The following is a 25,748-nucleotide window of genomic DNA, read 5'->3' as shown; positions in this document are numbered from 1 at the left end:
GCATTGGAGAAGGAAATGGCAACCCACTCCAGTGTTCTTGCCTGGAGAATCCCAGGGACAGGGGAGCCTGTTGGGCTGTCGTCTATGGGGTCGCACAGAGTCAGACACGACTGAAGCGGCTTAGCAGCAGCAGCAGCAACATACCTCTAGGTGTAGGGCATGGCTCTTTCCCCCTCCCTCACTGCCTCCCTCTCTCTATGTATGTATGTGTGTGTGTGTGTGTGTGTGTGTGTGTGTGTGTGTATATAATATATAAAAATATGTATAGGATGTATTAAACCACATTTTGTCATAATTTTTCCTTCAAAAGTTAGGATTGTGTTATTTTTCTGGGAACGAAGTAAGGTCATGCATTTACTTAAAAATAACTTAGTCACTGTATTACTACTTTCTCTCACAGTGATGGCAAACTGTTTCACTAAAGGTATGAAGTGAAGCGAAAGTCCCTCAGTGTGTCCAGCTCTTTGTGACCCCATTGAGTATACAGTCCAGGGAATTTGCCGGGGAAGGCTACTGGAGTGGGTAGCTGTTCCCTTCTCCAGGGGATCTTCCCAACTCAGGGATCGAACCCAGGTCTCCCACATTGCAGGTGGATTCTTTACCAGCTGAGCCACCAGAGAAGCCCTTCACTAAAGGTATACATTAGCCATATAGTCGGAAATTTTATAAAAGGTAGGTTTATCCAAAATTATTTTCCTCTTTGTTTGGAAGTCTCACTACCTCCATGAATTCTACATTTTTAAATGGTTGGATTGGTAATTCAATCCCGGATGTGGACATAGTCTCAGAATATAGTCACAGTTCCTTCTCAGACAATTTAATTATTTAACAGATTTCTTAAGTGCCATTAGAGGAACAAATGTGTATTTTTGCATAGTGGAATAAGAAGTATACAAAGAATGTGGCTAGTAAAATATTTCAATGTATAGTTTTCAAGTTAAATCATTATCATGAATTCAGTGATATTCCATGTTAGAAATTAACATGGAACAAAACATTTATTAAGAAATATTTGTTGAATACAAATGATGTACCATGGGCTATGATATGGAATATTCAATGATGAAAAAAGGATGCACATTATTCTCATCTGAAATAAATATTTTTTGAACATGTGTTGGAAAGTATAATCAGCCAAAAGAATATTTTTGTGACATCATCTGTTTTAAGTCTTGACTTCCATCTTTACATTTAGTTTCTTCTAGTCACCAGATTGTCATGGGACAACTTTCTGATTCATTGCTTTGCTTACTGAGACTTACAATGTGAGTGAAATGAACTGGAGTCTGTATAAGAATTTATTCAGCTAATATGAGTGTCCATTCTATGTTACACACATTGAGAAAAGATAGCATTTAGTCTTTATCTATTTAGATGTTTTTAAGTGTTTGTTAATATGTATTTTTAAAATTGAGATATAATTGACGTGTAGCATTGTATTAGTTTCAGGTGTACAACATGGTAATTTGACATATGTACGTACTGAGAAATGACTGAAGTCTAGTTAACATCCATCACTACACATAGTTCTATTTTTTATTGTGCTGAGAACTTTTCAGATCTACTCTCTTATTGACATTTAAATATGTAATACAGTATTGTTAGCTACAGTCACCACACTGTATGTTACATTCTTAGGATTTACCTTATAAGTGTAAGTCTGTACTTTTTGACCAGATTCACTGGTTTCATACACTTCCTAACCCTGCCTCTGGTAAAGACCAATCAATTCTCTGTAACCTATGAGGTTTTTTTTTTTTTTTTTTAAGATTCAACCTCGAAGTCAGATGGTACAGTGTTTGTTAGTCTCTGTCTGACTTATTTCACTTAGCATATGATAATACCCTCAAGGCCCATCATGTTGTTGCAAACAGCAGGGTTTCCTTCATTTTTGTGCTCAGTCAGTAATATTTCATTATATTTTGTTGTGGTTGTTCGGTTGCTCAGTCATGTCGGATTCTTTGCAACCCCATGGACTGCAACATACCAGGCTTTCCTGTCCTTTACCATCTCCTGAAGCTTGCTCAAACTCATTATATATGTATGCATGCATATATATATGTGTATGTGTGATATATCATTTGTGTGAGACATGCATAAAATCAGTATATATGTAACACATTTTTATTTATCCATTCATTTGTCAGGGGCACAGGTTGTTTCTGTATCTTGACTATTGTGAATAATGCTACAAAAAAACATGGAAGGGCAGATATCTTTTTCAGAAAGTGATTGTGTTTCTTTCAGATGAATGCCCCACAGTGAAGCTGCTGGATTATATGGTAGCTCTGTGTCTGATTTTTTGCAAGACCTCTGTACTGTTTTCCATAGTGACTGCAGCAATTTGCATCCTCACTAACAGTTCAGAAGTGTTCCCTTCTGTCCACATCCTTATCAACATTAATCTCTTGTATTTTTGATAATAGCCATTCTAACAGATGTGAGGTGATATCATGATTTTGATTTGCAATTCCCTGATGGTTAGTGACATTGAGCACCTTTCAATGCATCTATTGACCATCTGTATGTCTTTGGAAAATGTCTATTCAGTCCCTTTACTCATTTTTTAAGTTGGATTGTTTGATTTTTATTATTGTGTGCCTTCTTTCTATATATTTTGGATATTAATCCCTTAGATAAATGTTTGGCAAATATTTTCTTCCTTTCTGTTTTATTTTTTCCATTGCCCTTCCAACCAAAACCATTTTGTTGATGGTTTCTTGTGCTGTAAAGAAACTTTTTCTAGTTTAATATAGCTCTACTTGTTTTTTCTTTTGTTGCCTTTGTATTTGGTGTCAAATTCAACAAATCATTACCAAGAGCAAGGAGAAGAAACTTACTCCCTATATTTTCTTTTAGGAGTTCTGTGGTTTGAGGTCTTACAGTTCAGTTCATACTGTAACTTGAATTGATTTTCCTCTATAGTGTTAGAAGGGTCCACATTCATTCTTTTGTATGTGGCTGTTCAGGTTTTCCAACCTCATTAAGTGAAGGCACTATTCTCACCTCATTGTATATTCTTGGCTCCTTTGTCATAAATCAATTGATTGCATATGCATGGGCCTATTTCTGGGCTCTTGATTCCATTTAATGTGTTTACTCTCTCAATGCCTTTCTGTTATTAACTACAAGTTTTTAGTCATTAGTTACTCCCATATCATACTTTTAAGTGTTGTTGTTTAGTTGCTAAGTCATATCTGACTCTTTGTGATCCCATGGACTGTAGTCCAGCAGGCTCTTCCTTCCATGCCAGGCAAGAATACTAGAGTGGGTTACCATTTTACTCTCAGGGATCTTCCTGACCCAGGGAATGAACCTGTGTCTCTGTGTCTCCTGCATTGGCAGGTGGATAATTTACCGCTGAGCCCCCAGATACTGTCAAGTAGAAACAATTAATTAGCCCCAAGCACAAAATCTATAAGACATTTATTCCTGATAGAGGCTTCCCTGATAGCTCAGTTGGTAGAGAACCCACCTGCAATGCAGGAGACCCTGGTTCAATTCCTGGGTGGGGAAGATCTGCTGGAGAAGGGATACGCTATCCACTCCAGTATTCTTAGGCTTCCCTGTGGCTTAGCTGGTAAAGAATCCACCTGCAGTGTGGGAGGCCTGGGTTCAATCCCTGGGTTGGGAAGATTCTCAGGAGAAGGGAAAGGCTACCCACTCCAGTCTTCTGGCCTGGAGAATTCCATGGACTGTATAGTCCATGGGGTCACAAAGAGTTGGACACAACTGAGTGACTTTCACTTCACTTTCACTACATATTCCTGATAAACTTCATCTTGTTAGAGCCATTGTAATGCTGATTCTACTTAGGTTCTTTACCATTACCACTGATTTTAATGGTGTAGTGCTTTTTGATAATGTCTTTATTTGAATGTTGTTTAAAGAGTTATTCTAGATGTGTGTTCCTTGCAAGGATTTGGACAATCCTGACTTCAGAGGGTGAAAAAGTTGGCTTAAAGCTCAACATTTGGAAAACGAAGATCATGGCATCCGGTCCCATCACTTCATGGGAAATAGATGGGGAAACAGTAGAAACACTGTCAGACGTTATTTTTTTGGGCTCCAAAATCACTGCAGATGGTGACTGCAGCCATGAAATTAAAAGACGCTTACTCCTTGGAAGAAAAGTTATGACCAACCTAGATAGCATATTCAAAAGCAGAGACATTACTTTGCCGACTAAGGTCCGTCTAGTCAGGGCTATGGTTTTTCCAGTGGTCATGTATGGATGTGAGAGTTGGACTGTGAAGAAGGCTGAGAGCCGAAGAATTGATGCTTTTGAACTGTGGTGTTGGAGAAGACTCTTGAGAGTCCCTTGAATTGCAAGGAGATCCAACCAGTCCATTCTGAAGGAGATCAACCCTGGGATTTCTTTGGAAGGAATGATGCTAAAGCTGAAACTCCAGTACTTTGGCCACCTGATGCGAAGAGTTGACTCATTGGAAAAGACTCTGAAGCTGGGAGGGATTGGGGGCAGGAGGAGAAGGGGATGACCGAGGATGAGATGGCTGGATGGCATCACGGACTCTATGGACGTGAGTCTGAGTGAACTCCGGGAGTTGGTGATGGACAGGGAGGCCTGGTGTGCTGCGATTCATGGGGTCTCAAAGAGTTGGATACGACTGAGTGACTGAACTGAACCGACTTCAAACTGATGACCAGAATTTTGTTGTTAATGTTAAAGAAAATCAACTTGGGAGAGTAGTGCTTGTTAAAAGTGACTCTATCATTCTGATAGGGATAATAAACTCTTCTTTTCTCCTTATACACTCATCATGGAGATTTGAAAATGGCCAAACACTATAGATAGTAAGCATTAGAAAGGTTTTACAATAAATAAATTATAATGCACAACTGAGTGTTTCTTTGTATACAATTTAATTAGAAGGAAAATTTGTAGATACTTTTTGTCTTTTCCAATACACTCTGGCTTCTTTTTGGAAGTGAAAATCAAGCTACTAATGAAGAGATCTGTATTTTAGAGAGTGGCTGCTGGGTCAGTCATCTATTGTCTCAATAACGGTGTGTTTTGCATGATCACCCGAAACCATCCCTTTTGCTTGCTAGTCTGGAACTTGGCAATTGAGTCTGGCATTGGCATGGCCATTCTTTGATTCTAGGCTGGGCTTATTTGCCCACCTGGCATCAGCTGGCTGTTGGCTGATCTAGGATAGTCTTGGCTGGGGTGACTGGAACTAATCACGACTGGAGCAGGCCTGCTCAAGCATGTGTTAATGGCAATCACAGAGAAGCAACAGAACAAACTAAAACGAGCAAGTATTTTTCCAAGCCCCTGTTTAATTCACACTGTTCAGCTTGTTGACACGGCTGAACTAGTCAAGGGCTTAGGCGGAACATCTCCCTCAAGGTAGGAGAGCACTGAAAAGTTATATGGCAAAGTGTGTGAATACAGGCTGGGTGAAAAACGGGGTCTATTGATCTAGTACAATGCCCAGAATGAGAACTGCTATAGTCCATATGAAATGAAATGAAATATGAAAGAAAGTTTGGGGTCACAAACTATATCTTGACACATCTGGGTGAAATAAAATATAGAAAAAAAACATAGAAAATTATTGAGAGTCTTATTATGTTGGTTCCCAAGTGTTCAGTTTTTAGGGATTTATGATTTGATTGAGAATGGTTTGATTGGCCTGGTTTAATTTTTTTTTAAAGTGAGAGTTATAGACTATTCATGCTCATTAATTTTCCTTTGCTCTAAAGATTGTGGGATTTGTTTTGAATTACAAACCAGTCTTGATTAGGTAAGGGAATAAGCACAGGATAATCAGCTTAGGTACTGCATCCCATAAATATATCAGGTTCACGTATTTTACTAGAGACATTGGCAGCTTATGTTTAATTATTTATAGTAAGATGATAATATTCTAATACGTGTCTGGCCATATATGTGAGAGGTGGAACCGCATCTTTCCTTAGTTTTAAATTAAAGGCTTCCTGTTATACTACTGGTTTTGTGGGAATGTAGTGAAAACTACTGATTTTACTTTCTAAATTTCAAGGACAAGTTTTATACTTAAAAATAGATTCTAGAATTTGTTTATGTTTTAAGAAAAATGAGATTTACTTACTTCTAGAGTTTTGGTTCTACTACTCTTTAAGGGTACCTATAAGAATATAAGGATTGTTATATTTTACCCAGTGCTTTTAAAAAATGTATATATACATATAGAAAAAAATCAAGGTAGGGTAAACCAAAATATTAATGATACTTATCTTTAAAAAGTAATATCAGGGATAATTTTAAGTTCCTCTTAGACATAGTTTTCAAATTTTCTAAAAATAAATACTACTTTATTTAATCAGACTTAAAAATTGATTAAATTCCATTTAAGGTATTATGTGTCATTGCCTTCAAAATTTAGAACTATTGCTGAATGATTCATTCTACATTAATACATATATGTTTAGCTGCTAAATATACTTTCTATAAAATTACCTAAATTTCTACTGGCCATTTGTCTCACCTACATACTTTATGCCCCAGACGAACTGAATTACCTGGATTTCTCTGAACTTCCTTTTCTGCCTTGTCCCTCCAGGGCACTGCTCAAGCTAACTCATTTCTACCTTTCAAGTCTTACAAAAATATTTCACACCTAAGTAAACCTTTTCTGATTCCCTAGACACATTGCCCTCTCTAGCACTCATCCAAAGGATAATGAAGTGATTGTTTATGTAATTAGATAACTCTTCAAGGAAGCTGGTCTTCCTTCTAACTTGGTAGGTCAAGGTAGGTACCTTCCTAGAAAGGTAACTTCCTTCCCAATAGTAGGACCCTGTTTAATTGTATCCACTACTGTATTCTCCGCGACTAGCACAGTGCCTAAAATGTAGACATTCTAAAGAAATATCTTTAGAGTAAATGGATCAGTGATTGAAATATAGACAAAAGGATGGTTGGTTAGAGAGAAGGAGGGGCTGAATCTGCTCTTTCTAGGGAACCTAGCCAAGTACACACAGTCTTGAGTGCTCCTTCCCCTGTCTTCTCAGGCAGACTTGGCTGCCCCTTTACGTAGGTGTGCATTGCCCCCTTCATTCATTTGCTCAATAATTATTTACTGAACCCTTACTAAGTGGCAAACACTGCATTATAGCTGCAGATTGAATGGTAAAGAAGATGTATTAGTTCTTTGCTTTCATGAGGCTTATATTCCAATAGAGATAATTAAAAACTAAAGTCAATAGAGCAATTTCACATAGTAACAAGTGCTAAAAAGAAAACTAACTGCACAGGAGTGCAAATATCTTTTCAAGATGTGGATTTCAATGCTCTTGTATAAATCCCTAGAAGTGGGATTGCTGGATCATGTGGTTCAGTTCAGTTGCTTAGTCGTGTATGACTTTGTGACCCCAGACTGCATCACATCAGGCTTCCCTCTCTATCACCAACTCCTGGAGCTTGCTCAAATTCATGTCCATCAAGTTGGTGATGCCATCCAACCATCTCATCTTCTGGCATCCCCTTCTCCTCCTGCCTTCAGTCATTCCCAGTGTCAGGGTCTTTTCTAATGAGTCAGTTCTTTGCATCAGGTGGCCAAAGTATGGGAGTTTCAGCTTTAGCATCAGTCCTTCCAATGAATATTCAGGACTGATTTCCTTTAGAATGGACTGATTGGATGTCCTTGCAGTCCAAGGGACTCTCAAGCCTTCTCCAACACCACAGTTCAAAAGCATCGATTTTTTGGCACTCAGCTTTCATTATAGTTCAACTCTGACATCCATACATGACTACTGGAAAAACCATAGCTTTGACTAGGATCACGTGGTAGTTCTAGTTTTAGTTTTTGGGGAGATGGTCCACAGTGTTTCCATAGTGGCTGTTTATTGCAGTGTTATTCACAATTGTCAAGAGGTGGAAATAACCTAAATTCTACTGACTAATGAATGGATAAGAAAATGTGATACATACACACAATGGAATATTATTCAGCTAAAAGAGAGGGATATTCTGGCATATGTTGCAACATGGATGAACCTTGAGAATATTACACTGAGCGAAATAAGCCAGTAATGGAAAGACAAATACTACATGATTGCGCTTACATGAAGCAACTAAGTTAGTCATACTTACAGAAGCAGAGAGTTAAATGTTGGTTGCCAAAATTGGGGCGTAGGGAGAAATGGGGAATTGTTGACTGGATACAAAGTTTCAGTCATGCACAATAAAAAGTCCTGGCAAATTACTATACAATAATCTTCGTATACTAACAGCATGGTACTATGTGCTCAAAACTTTGGGTGGGTGTGTCTTCTTGAGATTGATGGTCAGAAAAAGAACTCTTTGAGGCAAAGACAATGATCTGACACCAGAATGCCAAGAAAGTATGAACCAGTTAGGCTTTTCTAGACTAGAGCTGTCCTATAAAAATAGTGTGAGCCACGTAAGTCATTTTAATTTTTCGAGTAGCCACATTAAAAAGAAACAGATAAAACTAATTTTACGTGTTAGTATACTGTATTGGTGTTTTTCTTTCTGGCTTACTTCACTCAGTAAGCCAGAAAGAAAAACACCAATACAGTATACTAACACATATATATGGAATTTAGGAAGATGGCAATGACGACCCTGTATGCAAGACAGGAAAAAAGACACAGATGTGTATAATGGACTTTTGGACTCAGAGGGAGAGGGAGAGGGTGGGATGATTTGGGAGAATGGGAATTCTAACATGTATACTGTCATGTAAGAATTGAATCGCCAGTCCATGTCTGACGTAGGGTGCAGCATGCTTGGGGCTGGTGCATGGGGATGACCCAGAGAGATGTTGTGGGGAGGGAGGTGGGAGGCGGGTTCATGTTTGGGAACGCATGTAAGAATTAAAGATTTTAAAATTAAAAAAAAAAAAAACAAAACTAATTTTAACAGTGCATTTTATAGAACCCAGTATTTCCAAAATATTATTTAATCATGTAACTATCTTAAAATATTCATGGTGCATTTTACATTTCTATTGTACAAAGTCTTTGAAATCAATCTCTTATTTCACGCGTTTGAGTTTAGAGTAACCCCATTTTAAGTCCTCTATAGTCACATGTAGTAAGGGCTACCCTACTGGACAGTGCAGATGTATAACGAGGAGACAGCAGGGGGAAATAGCCTCTGCTCGGAATGGCTTTGGAGAGTTGAGGAAAAGAACAGTTCAGAGTAGGTGGAGAGATGGGAAGCAGGGAGGGGATGAGTTGGGGAGAGAAACAGGGACAACTTTGCAATACTTTCCTTGCAGCCCCTGTCAGTCTCATCAGGCTCTAACAGGTTATAAGCTCCTCCTTTATCACAGGATTCTTTATTTGCCTCCCAGCAGCTCAAGATACAAAGTAGCTGACACATACGTATTATTTGATGAATAAGTGAATTGAATAGATGAATAAATACAAGAGAAATGGCTTCTTTAGCAAAACAAACAAACTTTTTTTTTTTTTTTTTCATTTGTGTTTACCCTCTTAAAAGCCTTTGAACCTTAGACTCTGGTACATGCATGGTTTCTTTCAGTCTATTTATTTATGCCAGGTTTTGCAAACTCCTTCTGAGTGTATCATCATTGTTAAAGAAATAATTGCCAATTTGGAGTAAACATTTTTTGAGCAACCTTAAATAATTATCCTGTGAGGTGTGTTTTGGAATTATCTTCCATGTTGTGTGCAATGTTTTATGAAATAACTGGTAGCTGGTACAATGCCTCATTGAAATAACTAGCTGTTTAGTGCAGTATTGTCACAGAGCAGTTGTTGATGCTTTGCAGAGTTTTCAGTTGCCTGGAATCTTCTTTTGTGTATTTCATTAAAGATTTTCTGTTCTGCATAATGTGAAGATGAGTTGCTGGAGCTTTTAATTACTAGGTATAGCTGTATAGCTTATTAAGTAATGAAAAAAAACTTGTATCCTTAGGCACACATTGCCTCACTCATGGCCCCAGTTGAAGATGAGCAAAACAGGCTTGAGGCTATTAGTACAATTTTGTGCTGTTCATTAAATGTCCACTTCTGTTATTTGTGTTATTAAACTAAAAATACAGAAGCATAGGCTTTTGGTTTTTACTAGGTTGTAGATAAAATGCTCTGGAAGCAGAGAACTTAAGAGTGTAAGATGTTTATTTGAGATCAGTATCTGTAGAAGAAAGGTGGAGAGGCCAGGGCTGGGTAGAACGAAGGAGTTGAACTCTGATGCAGACCAACAGTACTGCAGCCAACCTGGCAGGGGGCTCTGGAGTGAGCATGGCTTGTCAGAGCTGTCCCCCATCAAGCTGAAAGTGAGGGCCTTAACACCCCCACCTTGCATGGTTGCCAGGTGCAGGCTGCTCCAGGAAAGGCTCGACTTTGGGCCCGCAGGCTGGAGCTGAGGCTCACCTTGAAGAAGGTGCCAGCTGGAGCCTGTGTCCTCACAGCTGGTCAGCATGTCCTTCCTTGAAGGGCACTCTGGGTGGCACAGCATGCTGTTTGTCATATGCTGCTAAACCCAACAGTAGGAACTTTTCACCATTTAAAATAAAACTGTATCCCATTTTTAGTCTTACATTCAATTTATTTAGCCTAATGAATTGATGCCTAGCTTTATTTTATGCTTGTATACATTTATACAATACTGTAATTAACATAGGTCAAGGTTGCAGAGGAGTCAATGGCAATTTCTTTTATTTTTTATTTATTTATTTTTGCCTTTAAAATGTTTTATTGTCACTTTGTTTTGTTTTGTTTTTTTTAGTTTTTTATTTTTTTAATTTTAAAATCTTTAATTCTTACATGTGTTCCCAAACATGAACCCCCCTCCCACCTCCCTCCCCATAACATCTTTGTGGGTCATCCCCATGCACCAGCCCCAAGCATGCTGTATCCTGCGTCAGACATAGACTGGCGATTCAATTCTTACATGATAGTATACATGTTAGAATGCCATTCTCCCAAATCATCTCTACATTACTTGAGTATGAGCAACGATGCTTTTGTTCTCACAAAGTAATACATTTGCTTTGTAAAAAAGTTACAGAAATACATACATTGAAATATGGAAGATTCTCATAGCATTCTTCAATAAAACAATCCTCCCTGCAAAGAATTTTCTTGTTACCAAAGGAGTTAAGTTGAGTAGGATTCTGGGGAACCAAGAAATACAGGTGTTCACTACCTTAGTCAAAGTAGTTATGTGGGTTATTACATAGACATTTGGGGCATATGAGGCACATGGTGTGGTGTTGTGGCTTATTTATCTCCAGGAAAAATTCTTTAAATGGGAAAGCATATAAAGATGATGAATGAAATAGATTAGATAGGTGTATATATATATATAGGTGTATATCATATATATATATATATGATAGATCAGTGATATAGATAGGTGGATGGATGGATGGACAGATGTCACATCCATAGAGAAATTCCTTCAGACTATAGAGTCTTTTGTTGTTGTTTACTTGCTAAGTTGTGTCCAACTCTTTGTGACCCCATGGCCCACCAGGCTCCTCTGTCCATGGGATTTTGCAGGCAAGAATACTGGAGGGGGTTGCCATTTCCTTCTTCAGGGAATCTTCCTGACCCAGGGCTTGAACACACATCTCTACACTGGCAAGTGAATTCTTTACCACTGAGCCACCAGGGAAAACCCATGGAGTGTTTTACTCTCTGATAAACTTCAAAGAGATAGCGCTTGAATCCAATTGGATAGATGGATGGATAGGTAGACTGATGAAATTATTGCACACACTTCATTTCAGGTGCTGTTCTAAGTGCCTCATGTGTTTGAACATGTTCCCCCCACTCAACTATCCTGTGACATCATTGTTGTTATAACCCTCACCTTACAGATGAGGGCTTCCCTGGTGGCTCAGAGGTTAAAGCGTTTGCCTGCAAGGCGGGAGACCTGGGTTCAATCCCTGGGTCGGGAAGATCCCCCTGGAGAAGGAAATGGCAACCCACTCCAGTATTCTTGCCTGGAGAATCCCATAGATGGAGGAGCTTGGTAGGTTCCAGTCCACGGGGTCGCAAAGAGTCGGACATGACTGAGCGACTTCACTTTCACTTTCACAGTTGAGGAAACTGAGGCAGCTACATCTACATTAAGATTTTTGCCCAAAGAAACACAGCAAATAAGTATGCGGAATTGAGTTTCAAATCCAGGAAATGTCCTTTGGAAAACTACCTTCCATATATTCTGTGCTCAAAACAGGCAGGCAATCTGGCTGGTTAAAGATTTAACAAGGAGTAGTTTATTTTCATCAGTACCTAGGCTATGTCCCTGTTGCCTTTGAGCTACCTGTAGAGGAATTGCTAAGTGACACATTATCCCATAATTGCCCTGTTTCATCAGGCAAACCCTTCTAAGAGTCAGTGGCACTTGTTTTGTTAGCTGAAGTTGAGTGTTTATTGGGTTCTGATAACCCAAAGCTAAAACTTTTCTTTGGCAGTATAGAAGGGATAGTGTAACATCCACTCCACAGCCAACTGCTTACTTCTAAGTGCCTAAAAATTTTGTTACAAATCAGCAAAGGCTTTGTAAGACACTTCCAGTGCGAGATCATTTATCATTTACATTTGCAAGCTCTTAACTCCTGTGAGGATTGGTGCCTTCTTTATAAAAATGGGGTTAATAATTTATGCTCTTTTTGCCTAGCTGAGTTGTTGGATCATGGTTTTGAAGTACTTTGTAAACTGCAAGCATTTTAACTGGATAATCTAAAAATATTTTATGAGCAGTAAATGGGCTGTGGTTTAATTCTTGCTTCTTTGTATCTTATTAGTGATTTTCTTAAAAAAATTTTTTTTATTAATCACTTTATTTTTGGCTGTACTGGGTCTCCATTGCTGAGCACAGGCTTCCTCTAGCTGTGTTGAGGCGGAACTACTCTTCATTGTGGTGCATCGGATCTAGGGTGTGCAGGCTCAGTTGTTGTGGTGTATGGACTTGGCTGCTTTGTGGCATGTGGGATCTTCCTGGACCAGGGATCCAATCCATGTCCCCTGCATTGGCAGGTGGATTCTTAACCACCGGACCACCAGGGAAGCCCCAGTAATTTTCTTTATTAAGTCAGTCAGTCATTTCATCTTTACTGTCTACCTAATGAGTCCTGGGTATGCAAGGGACATGCGGTGGAAATCAAGATATGTTCTTGTTCTCAGGTGCACAAACCCTGCAAATGCAATACGATGTGACAAGTGCTTTGTTGTTGTTTTAATTGGTAGGTCGTGTCTGACTGTTTGAGATCCCATGGGCTGTAGCCTAGCCTGCCAGGATCCTCTGTCCATGGGATTTCTCAGGCAAGAATACTGGAATGGGTTGCCATTTCCTTCTCCAGGAGATCTTCCCGACCCAGGGGTTGAACTGGATCCCTGTATTGGCAGGCAAATTCTTTACCACTGAGCCACCAGGGAAGACTGTGACAAGTGCTGTGATGGCTGAAACTGGAGTTTCTTAATAGCAGCCCTACTGACGTTTGGGATGGACAGTTGTTGTGGGAGCTCTGGTGCACATTGTAAAGTGGTTAGCATCATCCTTGGTTTCTATTCATTAGATGTCAGTAACAACCTTCCCCCAAGTTGTCACAACCAAAAGTGCGTGTAGGTTTTGCCACATGTCCTCCGAGTGGAGGAGCAAAACTGTCAGAACCGCTGGTATAAATGAAGTGTGTCTTGACTTCCTGCAAGAAAGATCTCAGCTGAGATCCTCACAATAAGCAGGAGCTGAAGAGAACAGGTAAAGGGGAGAGTGTGTACATGAATGCCAGAAGCAATATCCTAAAAGTCAAAACATTAGGAATTACCTTTTTCCTTTTGCATCTGACAGCTGGTGAATCTGAATGGTCATTAAATTGTCCTGCATCCAAACATTTACCTAGTCCTTTTGTGCTAAGTAGATTGCAACTTGGTATGTATTGAAATACTATCAAATATGATCTTTTCTACTTAGTACATTTATAAAAGAAGAGTTTAAAGAATTGAGGAGGTCAAAATAAGTAAAGGGAATTACTAGGATTTTCTAACAATTAGGAAAATTGGAACTTCTTTACATGCTAGAATAAGGGAGGGTTCTATAAGTATGAATAAAATGCGTGCTTACCGTAATGACAGAAGTATACAAATTTTTAAAGCTTAAGAATTCTTATGAAATTTCTTCTTCTATGCTAAAAGTAGGGCAGAATTCTCCAGAATGAAGTAGCCTAGAATCATAGGACTGTTCATTTTATAATTATATATATTCTTTTCCTGAACTGACAGTTTAGATATAGATTTCTGGAACTAGATTATGTCACAGGACTGATCTGAAGCTGTACTTTGAAGCACAGAACATTAAAGCCTGCAGAGCAGCTAGAGATTGTATTGTCTAAATCCCAAGAGGTCAGATGTCTGTGTAAGTTCAAATAACTACACAGTTCAGTGTTTGGGTTTATTTTTGGCTTCCAGTCCATTTCTGCCATATGTTATACCTTGGTGTCTTTTCCATTTCCTGAGGAACTCATGTTTTACTCTACCCAGTGGAGAAGTATTTATTTTCCATGGGTCTAATCAAACCCTGGACAGATTATTTAGGGGATGTTTGTGGTTTCATACACAATCCAGTGTGATGATTATTCTTTAAAGTAGATGTTTGTTGGTTCTTTAATAGTTTTTAAAATTAGTCATCGTATAAATCTTATTTACTAGATTATCTTATTGTATTTATTTATCCTGAGATGGCAAGGTTTCTGTGTTGGTAATAAACACTGGAATCAAAAATTTAAGGAACTTAAGCCTCTTTTTCCTTAATTCCATCTTTTGATCAGTTCCTCTTGCTTTTTTTGTTGCTTGTTTTGTTTTCTGATTTGGGGAAAACCAGGCCTCCAATAAAAGTGTCGGATGTAGCATTTTCTGGTTTTATACGTGAAGTGAAAGTTGTAATTCTTAAAATTTTGGATTCATGGGTTATAAGTCGTTTAAGAGGGTTTCCTCCCAATGATTTCTCCTGAGACACATTAATATAAGGTGATAAAGAATTCATACCTTCTTGTGTCAATTTATTTCAAGATTTATTAAGCTTTGACTTTTAGAAAGGACTTGGTATTTATTGTGCTGAAACCTGTTCCTGTGTCTTTGAATTTGTGGTTTAATTCTTCCCCTTGAGTAATAAGCCGAACAGTTCTAATCCTCTTTCACATGACAGTGTATAGAAAAATTATAGAAGCATAATATTGAAAGTTGCAGAGGCAAGCATGAATACTTGGAATTTTTCTACAACTTCATTACTGGGAGTTTTCTTTCTTTCTTTTTCTATTACTAGGAGTTTAATAGTATAATAAAGATAATATTTTGAAAACACTGAATTGAAGTATTTTTCATTTCTCATTCCTCCTGCCTAGTTTTATCCATGAATGGATTATTACTGCAACCATATTTTGATAAATACATAGTAATAGAGGGCTCCTATCCCTCAGGGATGAATGGCTGGGTTATTCCTCTAGTCAAACAACCTAGATCAGCACAAGGGTTAGCCAAGAATGGAAAGAATCCCAAATGGATGTAGAAGTGAGAGGTGTTGGATCACAATTAAAGCCTCAGCATTAAATTAAGCAGAAGAGACTGTAGTTCATGTCACCAACTCTCCTATTATCAGCTTTTCTCTAGAAACTATGGCCAACTACCGTCTTGAAGAAAGCAGGAGCAGATAAGATGTGAGCCCACCGGAGTGCTAGAAGAGGTGGATTTCAGTGGTTTCCGTTGGTTCTCTACTTAGATCTTTCAGATCGCTTCCTTCAGTTTGCACACCCTCTACCCACCCCCCCCACCCCGCCCCCGATCCCACCCCGCCCAGCACGGCTGAGCTTTTGTCTCCAATGACGCATGTCTGCCATATTTCTTTGAAGTAATGTCATTGAGCAGCAGAAGCTTCTTAGCAAAATGCTTGGCACAGAATTACCATTCAGGAAATGTTACTGTCATTCTTACCATTTTCTTGCCCAAAGAGGTTTGGAAACCGTGCCACAAAGAAAATAATTTGAATGGATCAAATGCTTCCATATTTTCATTTATGGAAAAACAAGATCTCTCTACAGGTTAGTGTTGCCTTCTCTAGAAGAGTCTGGACCAGCAGAGAACATTTAAATACGAATTGGAAACCTGTGTCCCATCCTTGCCCCCACCTAATATAGGCCGCATATTCCATACATGTAAAACAAATCTTGCCTAAAACAGATTCAAGGTCTGAGCTGAAATATTACCTCTTCAAGGACCTCTATCCAAGTATCCCACTTACCATGAAACTATTCTCCAACTCTTCAGAGTGTTTATTTCCTTAACTGCACTTATCCAGCCTCTTTCTCCACCTTGTCAGTGTGTAATCTTGATAGCAGCAGGGATTACATTCATCTTTTTGAACTCCTTCATCTCCAGTGCCTACCACTGTACTACGCCCATGGTAATGTAGCCCATCAGAATCTTCTGTTCATGGGATTTTCCAGGCAAGAATACTGGAGTGGGTAGCCACTCCCTTCTTCAGTGGATCTTCCTGACCCAGGGATTGAGCCAGTGTCCCCTGCCTTGCAGCCAGACTGTTTACCATCTGAGCCACCAGGTAAACCCCAGTATTATTCAATACATATTTATAAAAAGGGTTAATAGTAGAGTGAGATTAAGATTTGAAATTATTCTAGTTATCAATTGCTGGATTAAAAAAACACCCCCGATATAGTGGGGAAAACCAGCTATTTTGTTATGCCCACAGATTCTATGGGTCAGGAATTTAAATAAGGTACAGTGATGACAGATTGTCTTTCTTCCATGAGGTCTTGGGATCCAGTTGGGATGACCTAGACTGAGAATGGCTCAAACGTTGTGATCTAGAATCATCCAGAGATATCTTTATTTACATGTCTGACAGGAGGTATGGGCTGTTGGTTAGACCTAAGAGGCTGTTGCAAATGTTTGCTTAGGTTCAAGGGGAGGGGCTTTAGACCCTGTCACTAGATATTGAGTGCCAAGGTCACATTGTAGGAAGAGGGTGTGGGATGGAAAATGTTATTGGGGCCATTCTTGGTAAATTCAATCTTCCACAGATACATATGTGATTTGATTCAATTATTTCAGATTCTAATCTCTTACGAGAGAGTTTAAGAAGCCAACATCTGAGTTAAAGCCCTTATTTCTGCCCCAGCATTCTGGAACCTCAGACCCATAAGCATAGTTTAGAAAAGTCTTGTTTGGGGCAGAAAATTAACTTTCCAATATAAGCATTCTAGGATGGATGGCTCTGTGTTGTTACAATTACCTGCATTCCTAAGTGGTTTAAGACCACATTAAAAGAAAATCAAACCTCTGTTTAAAAATTAGTGAATATCACCATCTGTGTGAATGGTTATAATTTCCTCTGGAAGAAAGTCCTAGAGTTCCCATTAACTTTTCATTGCGTATTTTGTAGGAGCCACACTGGGCAGACACTGATGTTTCTTTGGTGAGTTGCAGGATACATCATGTTCCCCTCCTACCTTTTTCTTAATGCAGTTCAATCTCAAGTGCCTGAAATTAATCCAATGCAAACCCTCAATGTTGGAGAGGGAGTGAGTGAAAGTCACTCAGTTGTGTCCAACTCTTTGTGACTCCACAGACTATAGCCTGCCAGGCTCCTCTACCCATGGAATTCTCCAGGCCATAATACTGGAGTGGGTAGCCAATCCATTCTCCATGGGATCTTCCCAACCCAGGGATCGAAACTAAGTCTCCTGCATTGCAGGCAGATTCTTTACCATCTGAACCAACAGGGAAGCCCCAGTATTGGAGAAGGGAATGGCAAGAGCCTAGGAAAACCCATAGACAGAGGAGCCTGGCGGGCTACAGTCTATGGGGTCACAAAAGAGTCAGACACGACTGAGCAACTAAACAACAAACTCCTCAATATATGGGTTTGTCTCTAAATGATGTCTTGGATTTAGTGGTTGTTTGTGATTTTAAGCATAGAATTTCGTTGTTCCCTTGCCTCCGTCCAAATCAAGAAGACTCTGTTAGCCTCTGTCTCTTTACTTTCTATATATAAATATATAATTATGGAGAATGGCCTTTATTCTTCAGAACATCATCCTGTAATATACTAATAAAATCCCCACTCATCAACCAAAACAAAAAGGTTATTATGTTTTCTTCAGAAAATAGCAAATAGTACTCTTTTGATAAATGAGTTATTGAGTATTTTGTATACTAATGAAGTTTACAGTACTTTTCAAAATGATGAAAAGAAAGGAGATTTGATCATCCCAGGTGGAACAATAATAAGATGTCCTCACTCAAAAATCTTCAGTTTTCTCATTCCTTGCATGAATGTTTCATGGAAATACATCATTCATTAATAGGTAGTTATCAAGTGATTTATAGATCATGTTTCCAAGACTTTGCAAATGACAAGATGGACTTGCAGCCATCTTAGAAAATCCTTGCTTTTCCAGTGGTGGGGCTGGATCTGTGCTATTCTGATCCACCCTTTTTTGATCAGCTTTTTTGTGATCTGCTTCTTTTTTTGCGGGGGAGACAAATATTTGACTTTCCCTTTCTCTTCCTTATCTCTGAGAGTTTCACTACCCTGAGGAAAGTCAGAGATGTACAGGCTGTCTGAGGCAGAGTGTAAAAGCCATTAGCAGCCTGATATCTCATTTGGTGGCTAACAGTCCAAGAGGAATACCAAATGGCTTCCCTCCACATTAATCCTCTAGAAGTAAAGGATCCTAATGAGAAGAGAATAATGTTATCCATTTCTTCCGTTCGCATTGAACTCCAAAGGCTGTAATCTGGTGGCATCCTTGACTTTTACACCAGCCAATATGAAAGAGATACAGCAGGTAAAAAGGAACGAAGTAGTAAAATTAAACCAAAATAGAGTATAGGGTGGCTTATTCATATGCATATGTGAATCAAGAAAAAAAAATGTTGTTTTAATTTATAAAAGCTCAATATACAAAACTTCAACGTATTTTCCCATTTACGGAGTCCCACAGCAAGCCCACAGGTAGAAGGCCAGCATTTCCACCCCCTACCTTTTCTCTTGCTCTTTCTCTTCTATCTGCATCCTCTTCCCTGTTCTCTCTGTGTATGATGGCCTGTTTACTTTTCAAGACCTAGTTCAAGTCGTATAGCCTTCATGTAACCCAGAGCTACATTCCTGTCATTTGAAACCTTAATTTCCATAATGCCCATTTGATATTTTGTGTATAAGACAAGTATAACACTTAAGACAATGCCCTTATTTGTCTCATTGTCACAACATGTATTTATTTATTCACTCATTTATACCTGCATTGACTAGGGAAACATCCCTAGGGTACATATTGCATATCCAGTATTGTGCCAGATGCTGAAGATGTGAGAATGAATGAAATCCTATTTATAATTGACTAGGGCATGGAAATAAGCAAAGCCAGCTATAAATGCTATGTTAGAAATGTAAACAGGACACATTGAGTATACAAAGGAGGACCTAATCAATACTACCTGAGCAGAAGAGAGACCTAAAAGGTGAACCTCTAGGGATGCACAAGGAGATGTCTATGAGGTGGCAGAGAATGGACAGAAGCAAGGAGGAAGGCTGGTGATAACCGGGAGAGAAATTTCAAGAAGATGTTTTAAACCTAAGAAAGGCTCTGGTGCAGACATGTGTTCATCGAAGAACATGTAGTTTTGAGCAAGGGAATCTGTGGATTGTGAAATGGGACTGGAGTCATGTGAACTAAGAATAAGGTCAGGCAAAGGGTAAATCAACATGGAAGGCTTTGTTCAACATGCAGAGAATCCATGGGCAATAGGAGGCTGTTGTGGTTTTCTTTGTCAGATTTTCAAAATTCACCCTGGCAGCAACGCGGAGAATGGATGGTGAAGAGATGTGACTGGAGGCAGAAAGAACTGTTAGGGGAATCTTGGAAATAAAAGAATAGCTGTTATAAGTTATGAGAAAGTTTGTACAACGTTTGACTTTGTAGGGGTAGCTATTTCATCTTCTACACTCTTAAGCACTTATAAAGATGTAAGGTTAATATTTGCTGGATAGAATTAAACTTTATACTAGTATAAGAAAAGCTATTAAAAGGGTGGAATAATTTATGATGTCCCCTAGTAAATTAAAGGCAGATTTTGTTCAACAATTGAGATTATATTTTATGAATTTTTGGCCTGGGAGACTGAGAAATTAGAATTTTCATGTGGACACTGCATTTCAGGAGTCAAAGGTTAAGCTACTAAATTTTCATAATTTAAGTTTTACATTGATGTATAATGTTAGTTACTCAGTTGTGTCCAGCTCTTTGAGATTCCATGGACTGAAGCCCACCAGGCTCCTCTATCCATGGAATTCTCCAGGCAAGAATACTGGAATGGGTAGCTGTTCTCTTCTCCAGGGGATCTTCCAGATCTAAGGATCAACCCCTGTCTCCCACATTGCTGGCAGATTCTTTTCATCTGGGTCACCAGGGAAGCCCCACATTGATATATATCAAGGTTATTTTATGTTGATTATGTTGGCATAAGTTTTGGGTTTGACCCCAAATAATCCTAAACCAGTTTATTTGTATTAATTGTTCCTAGAAATCATAGGCCAATAACATTCTGAGTCTTCCTGGACCAGACAACAAAGTAATTGAATGAGAATGAAACTTCCAGATTAATGCAAAGATTGATCTTCTTACTTCAAGGGAAAATTCCTGGATAAAGGGAGAATCTTAAAAGACCCAAAGCCACTATGACTTCTTTTCTCCCCATATTGCAGGTGATCCTAACAGTGATTTTTGGTACTCACTAATTTTTCTGGTACTATCAAATTACACTTTGATATTTCTTTTGGAAGAATAAATGCCTTTGAGATAGTATAAAAATGTCCATTGCATAAATGAAATTCAGTTGTCCATTGCATAATTGAAATTCACGATTGAAAATATTTTCATCTATCTGGGTCATCCCCGTGCACCAGCCCCAAGCATCCTGTATCCTACATCGGACATAGGCTGACGATTCATTTCTTACATGATGGTATAGATGTTTCAATGCCATTCTCCCAAATCATCCCACCCTCTCCCTCTCCCTCTGAGTCCAAAAGTCCACTCTACACATCTGTATCTCTTTTTCTGTTTTGCATACAGGGTCATCATTGTCAATGTATGGCAAAACTGATACAGTATTGTAAAGTAAAATAAAGTAAAAATTAAAAAAGAAAAAAATAAAAATAGTTACAATAAAAAGAAAGGTGGCAAGTATAGACAGTGAATTTTAAAATTTAATTTTAATAAATTTGGATAAAAACTCTAAAAAAAAATTCCATATATATGTGTTAAAAAAATATTTTCAGTGTCTTTTACCAAGCCATAGTGATTTCACTGCCTCCTCTTTTCATTTGGGAAAGAAGTCTGGCCCCTAAGCTGGATAACCTTGAGCATTAGTGGAGAAGTGTAATGGATTTCATAGTGGCACCATTCATAGGATGTCTTTTGGAATGTGGCTTAACAGATACTCTCATCAGAGGATAGAATCTCGTTGCCCATTCCCCAAAACTGGTCTGGTCTTATGACTTACTTGTTTCAGAGAATGCAGGTGAATGTAGGTTCAGGCCTGAGCCTATATCTCAAGAGCCTATTGGGCTTCTGTTCTCTTTTGGATCCCTGGTTCTACATGAAGTCAAGCCTGGGCTGCCCTTTGAATGATCAGAGTCCATCTGGAGGAGATATATCCCAAGTGAAGCCACTCTAGATTAGTCAGGCCCCAGATGATATACCAGCCAACAAGGCTTATGGGCAGTCCAGACAAATTTTGCTCACAACAGCAGAACCGTGCAGCCAACTCATAGCCTTGTGAACATAAAAAATGTTTATGATTATAGACTGAGTTTTTGTGATTGTGTTGTACAGCATTATGATGGTGAGACATGACTGATACACCTAGGAGAAACTTGTAGGGCAGAGAGGAGATTAAACCATTTATGGGGCAGAGGCCAAGACTTGTATCAAAGTCCTCTAGATAAATCGAAATAGTAAGTTGGTCACAAATATAGAGATGTCTGGCCCACTAACTAAGCTGGAAAGATTCAGATCAAACCAAGAATAACAAGTGGTATATTTTCCAGGTGGTGCTAATGGTAAAGAATCCACCTGAAATGTAGAAGACACAGGTTCAATCCCTCGGCCGGGAAGATCCTACGGAGTAGGAAATGGGAGTCTGTTCCAGTATTCTTGCCTGGGAAATCCCATGGACAGAGGAGCCTGGCGGCCTACAGTCCATGTGGTTACAAAGAGTCAGACATGACTAAGCACACAGCGTGTACACACACACATTTCCCTATAGAGAAGTTATTCTGACAAGTCTGAAACAGTTGTGAAGGAGGCTAATACCAAGACAACTGATTTGGGTACCAGTTAGAGTTTCAGTTTTGCCATTACTGACTGTTGTATCTACAGCTATTATTTATCAAGAATTTTCTATGTGCTAAGATAATCTTATTTAACTCAATGCTCACAAAAATTCCTTTTCAATTGGAACCATTATTATCTCCTCCTTACTAATGAGGGACTAAAGGTGAAAGAGGTTAGGAAATGTATCATGCATCATATGAGAGTGTTAGTCGCTCAGTCGTGTCTGACTCTCTGAGATCCCATGACGGCAACCCACCAGTCTCCTCGGTCTGTGGGATTTCCCAGGCAAGTATACTGAAGTGGGTTGTTCTTTCCCTCTCCAAGGAATCTTTCTGACTCAGGGATTGAACCTGGGTCTCCCCCATCGCAGGTGGATCCTTTACCATCTGAGCCACCAGAGAAGTTTCAAGGCTTGGGGCAAATGTTACGTGAGATAATGCATAGAGGCATTCAGTCATTAGTGCTATTATAAATTGAATTACGATGTTATCTCCAGGGCTGCAGACATACTTGGCAGGCTGCAGCTCTGCTTTGGAAACTTTGTAACTGGCTTAATCTTCATGGAGTCTGGAAATCATTCTTTTTATTGCAAAGAGTTTTTGGTCATCTTTTTCTTTGCAGAGGGAGCCTCTTTCCATCTTGAGCTATAATCTGGCAGACTGGCCAGGGGAGATTCTTCATTTTCCTTTTGTACCCTGCAGAAAGGCCTGCATGGAAAAAAGGAGTCTCTGTTAACAGTGAGATTTGTGATGTCCTCTGCTGATATGAATTGCCAGGATTTAAGAGGAATTGTTCAGGAAAAATTTACACATGATAAAACGGGAAGACTGTTATAACCAAAACAAGTTTTCTCCTGTGTATATTGGAACTTATTCCTACAGGTTTCTGTATTTAGGATTACCTCTACTGTTAAGACTCTTGTGATTGAAAAAATTAATCTGTACATTCTTTGTAGGAGACATTCAGTTCCACAAGCAGGGAGTCAAGGATATTCACAGTCTGATCATGTAGGGTGTATGTACATTCATAAAATATTAGAGTGGGAGAGGCAATACTGGTCGTTGTGGTGGTTTAGTTGCTAAGTCGTGTCCAACTCTTGTGACCTCATGGACTGTAGCTCGCCAGGTTCCTTTGTTCATGGGATTTTCCAGGCAAAAATACTGGAGTAGGTTGCCATTTCCTTCTGCAGGGGATCTTCTGGACCCAGGAATCAAATCTGGGTCTCCTGCATTGCAGGTGGATGCCTGCATTGGATGGGAGCATATGGGGGTGTCTCCATTAGGTGAACTTTCAACCACTGCGTGAATGCTGCAGTGACTGAAAGCTCAGCACCTCCTGAGGAAAGCTATCATATTTGTGTAGAACTCTTAATCACCACCTCCATTTCTGTAACTTTCAGTCATTGAGCTCCAGCTTTCTGGCTTAGAAAATACGCCAGATTGGTCTCAACATCCTATTTTCATGGTTCTTTATATGGATGAACTTGAGTAATTTAATTCCTCTCCTATTTGTCTGAAGACTGCTTGACTCCATTTGGGCCCCCAAGAGGAGTGATGGCTGTTTATTAAGAGACATTATTCATTGGTAATGATCAGTAAGACTAGGGCTGGAAGCCTTATGCTAGGTGGGCCATCAGAGTCACTTTGGAATTGTGACTTTATTAAGTTTCATAGTATAGCATAAATCCCATGAGACATTTAAGAAATTCTTTGTCAACACTCTATGTTGAGATTTTTACATAACACAAACTTTCAGAGTTTTAGCTGCTCTTGAGAAATGAGAAGTTATGACAACACTGGGCAAACATTTCCAGATCCTAACAATTGGACTGTGAAGAAGGCTGAGCGCTGAAGAATTGATGCTTTTGAACTGTGGTGTTGGAGAAGACTCTTGAGAGTCCCTTGGACTACAAGGAGATCCAACCAGTCCATTCTGAAGATCAGCCCTCGATTTCTTTGGAAGGAATGATGCTAAAGCTGAAACTCTAGTACTTTGGCTACCTCATGCGAAGAGTTGACTCATTGGAAAAGACTTTGATGCTGGGAGGGATTGGGGGCAGGAGAAGGGGATGACCGAGGATGAGATGGCTGGATGGCATCACTGATTCAATGGACATGAGTCTGAATGAACTCCGGGAGTTGGTGATGGACAGGGTGGCCTGGTGTGCTGCGATTCATGGGGTCACAAAGAGTCGGACACAACTGAGCGAATGAACTGAACTGAACTGAACTGAACAACTGGCTATAGCTGAGTAAGTGCTGAGCACTCTGTGTGTTTCTTGCACTCCACAGTTTTTCATGCTCCCCAGCTTCTTGGAGAGCCCCAAACCATATCTGGTTTACTCATTACTGTCACCTGCTTGAACACTTCTAGAATCAGAGTTTGCATCAATTTCCTGCTTTGAGTGCATTTCTGTGCTTGCAACCAAGAGAGCCTTAAGCAAACTTTACATAATTCAGTGGTTATAACCCTGGCTAGATATTAGCAGTCATCTGGCCAACTTTCAAAAAGAGACCTTGGATCAGACTCCGTAATTACAAAATAAGAACCTGTGTAATTCTTACTCTCATCTGGTATCTCCGGATGCTCTTATGGCTGGAATATTGTCATCTTAAAAAGAAACAAACCTCTCCAGATCCTAGCTGTGGTTAATAACTATTGATAAAAGTGATGATAGAAAACATAGAATTCGTCACCCATTTTTTTTTCCCCCTCTGAAGCATGAAATTCATGTCAATAGGCCAGCTTTTTCCAAGATAAGTATCTCTGGCTGCCCACCTGGAAGGAAGTGTTTTAAGATGCTTTCAGGTAAGAGCTGCCAAAGGCTGGGTGCTGCTTGCTTGGGTTTAATTTTGCTCAGATGACCTATAAACTGAGTGCTTGGAAGACAGGAAAATGGGATGACAAGGAAGGAGATGTAAGTCGCCAGCAATCCTAAGGTGCATTTCTTCTGGGATTCACCTGAGGGAAAGTGATGATGAGAAATCCTACGACATATTCAAGGATCAGTGAGCTTAGTAATGGCTTCACTCAACGTAACTGAGAATTAGGCCTAGACTTAGAGCCACATTCTTGCTGAGCCACCTCTTACTGACTTATGGGTTGTAGTTTCAAAGACAGTAATTAAACTCGTCTCACAAAAGCAGCTCTAAGTGCTCTCCTAATTCTACTAATTAAAAAGTGCCTACCATGCCAGTCTCAGCAGTAAATCATTTTTGGTCCTGTGTCTTGGTGCTCAAGAATTCGTGGCCTGAGAACTTTCTGCTCGTCTTATGAGACCTTATGTTTCTTTAAATAATCCTTGTTTTCGTGGCATTCACACCACTATCTATGTCCCTACTTTGCCAAGACTCACTAAGTTGCTTGGCTATATAATGTACTCAGCAT

This window comes from Capra hircus, chromosome 15, assembly GCF_001704415.2.
Source record: "Capra hircus breed San Clemente chromosome 15, ASM170441v1, whole genome shotgun sequence".
NCBI classification, from domain to species: Eukaryota; Metazoa; Chordata; class Mammalia; order Artiodactyla; family Bovidae; genus Capra; species Capra hircus.
Note: the sequence above shows the minus strand (reverse complement) of the source record.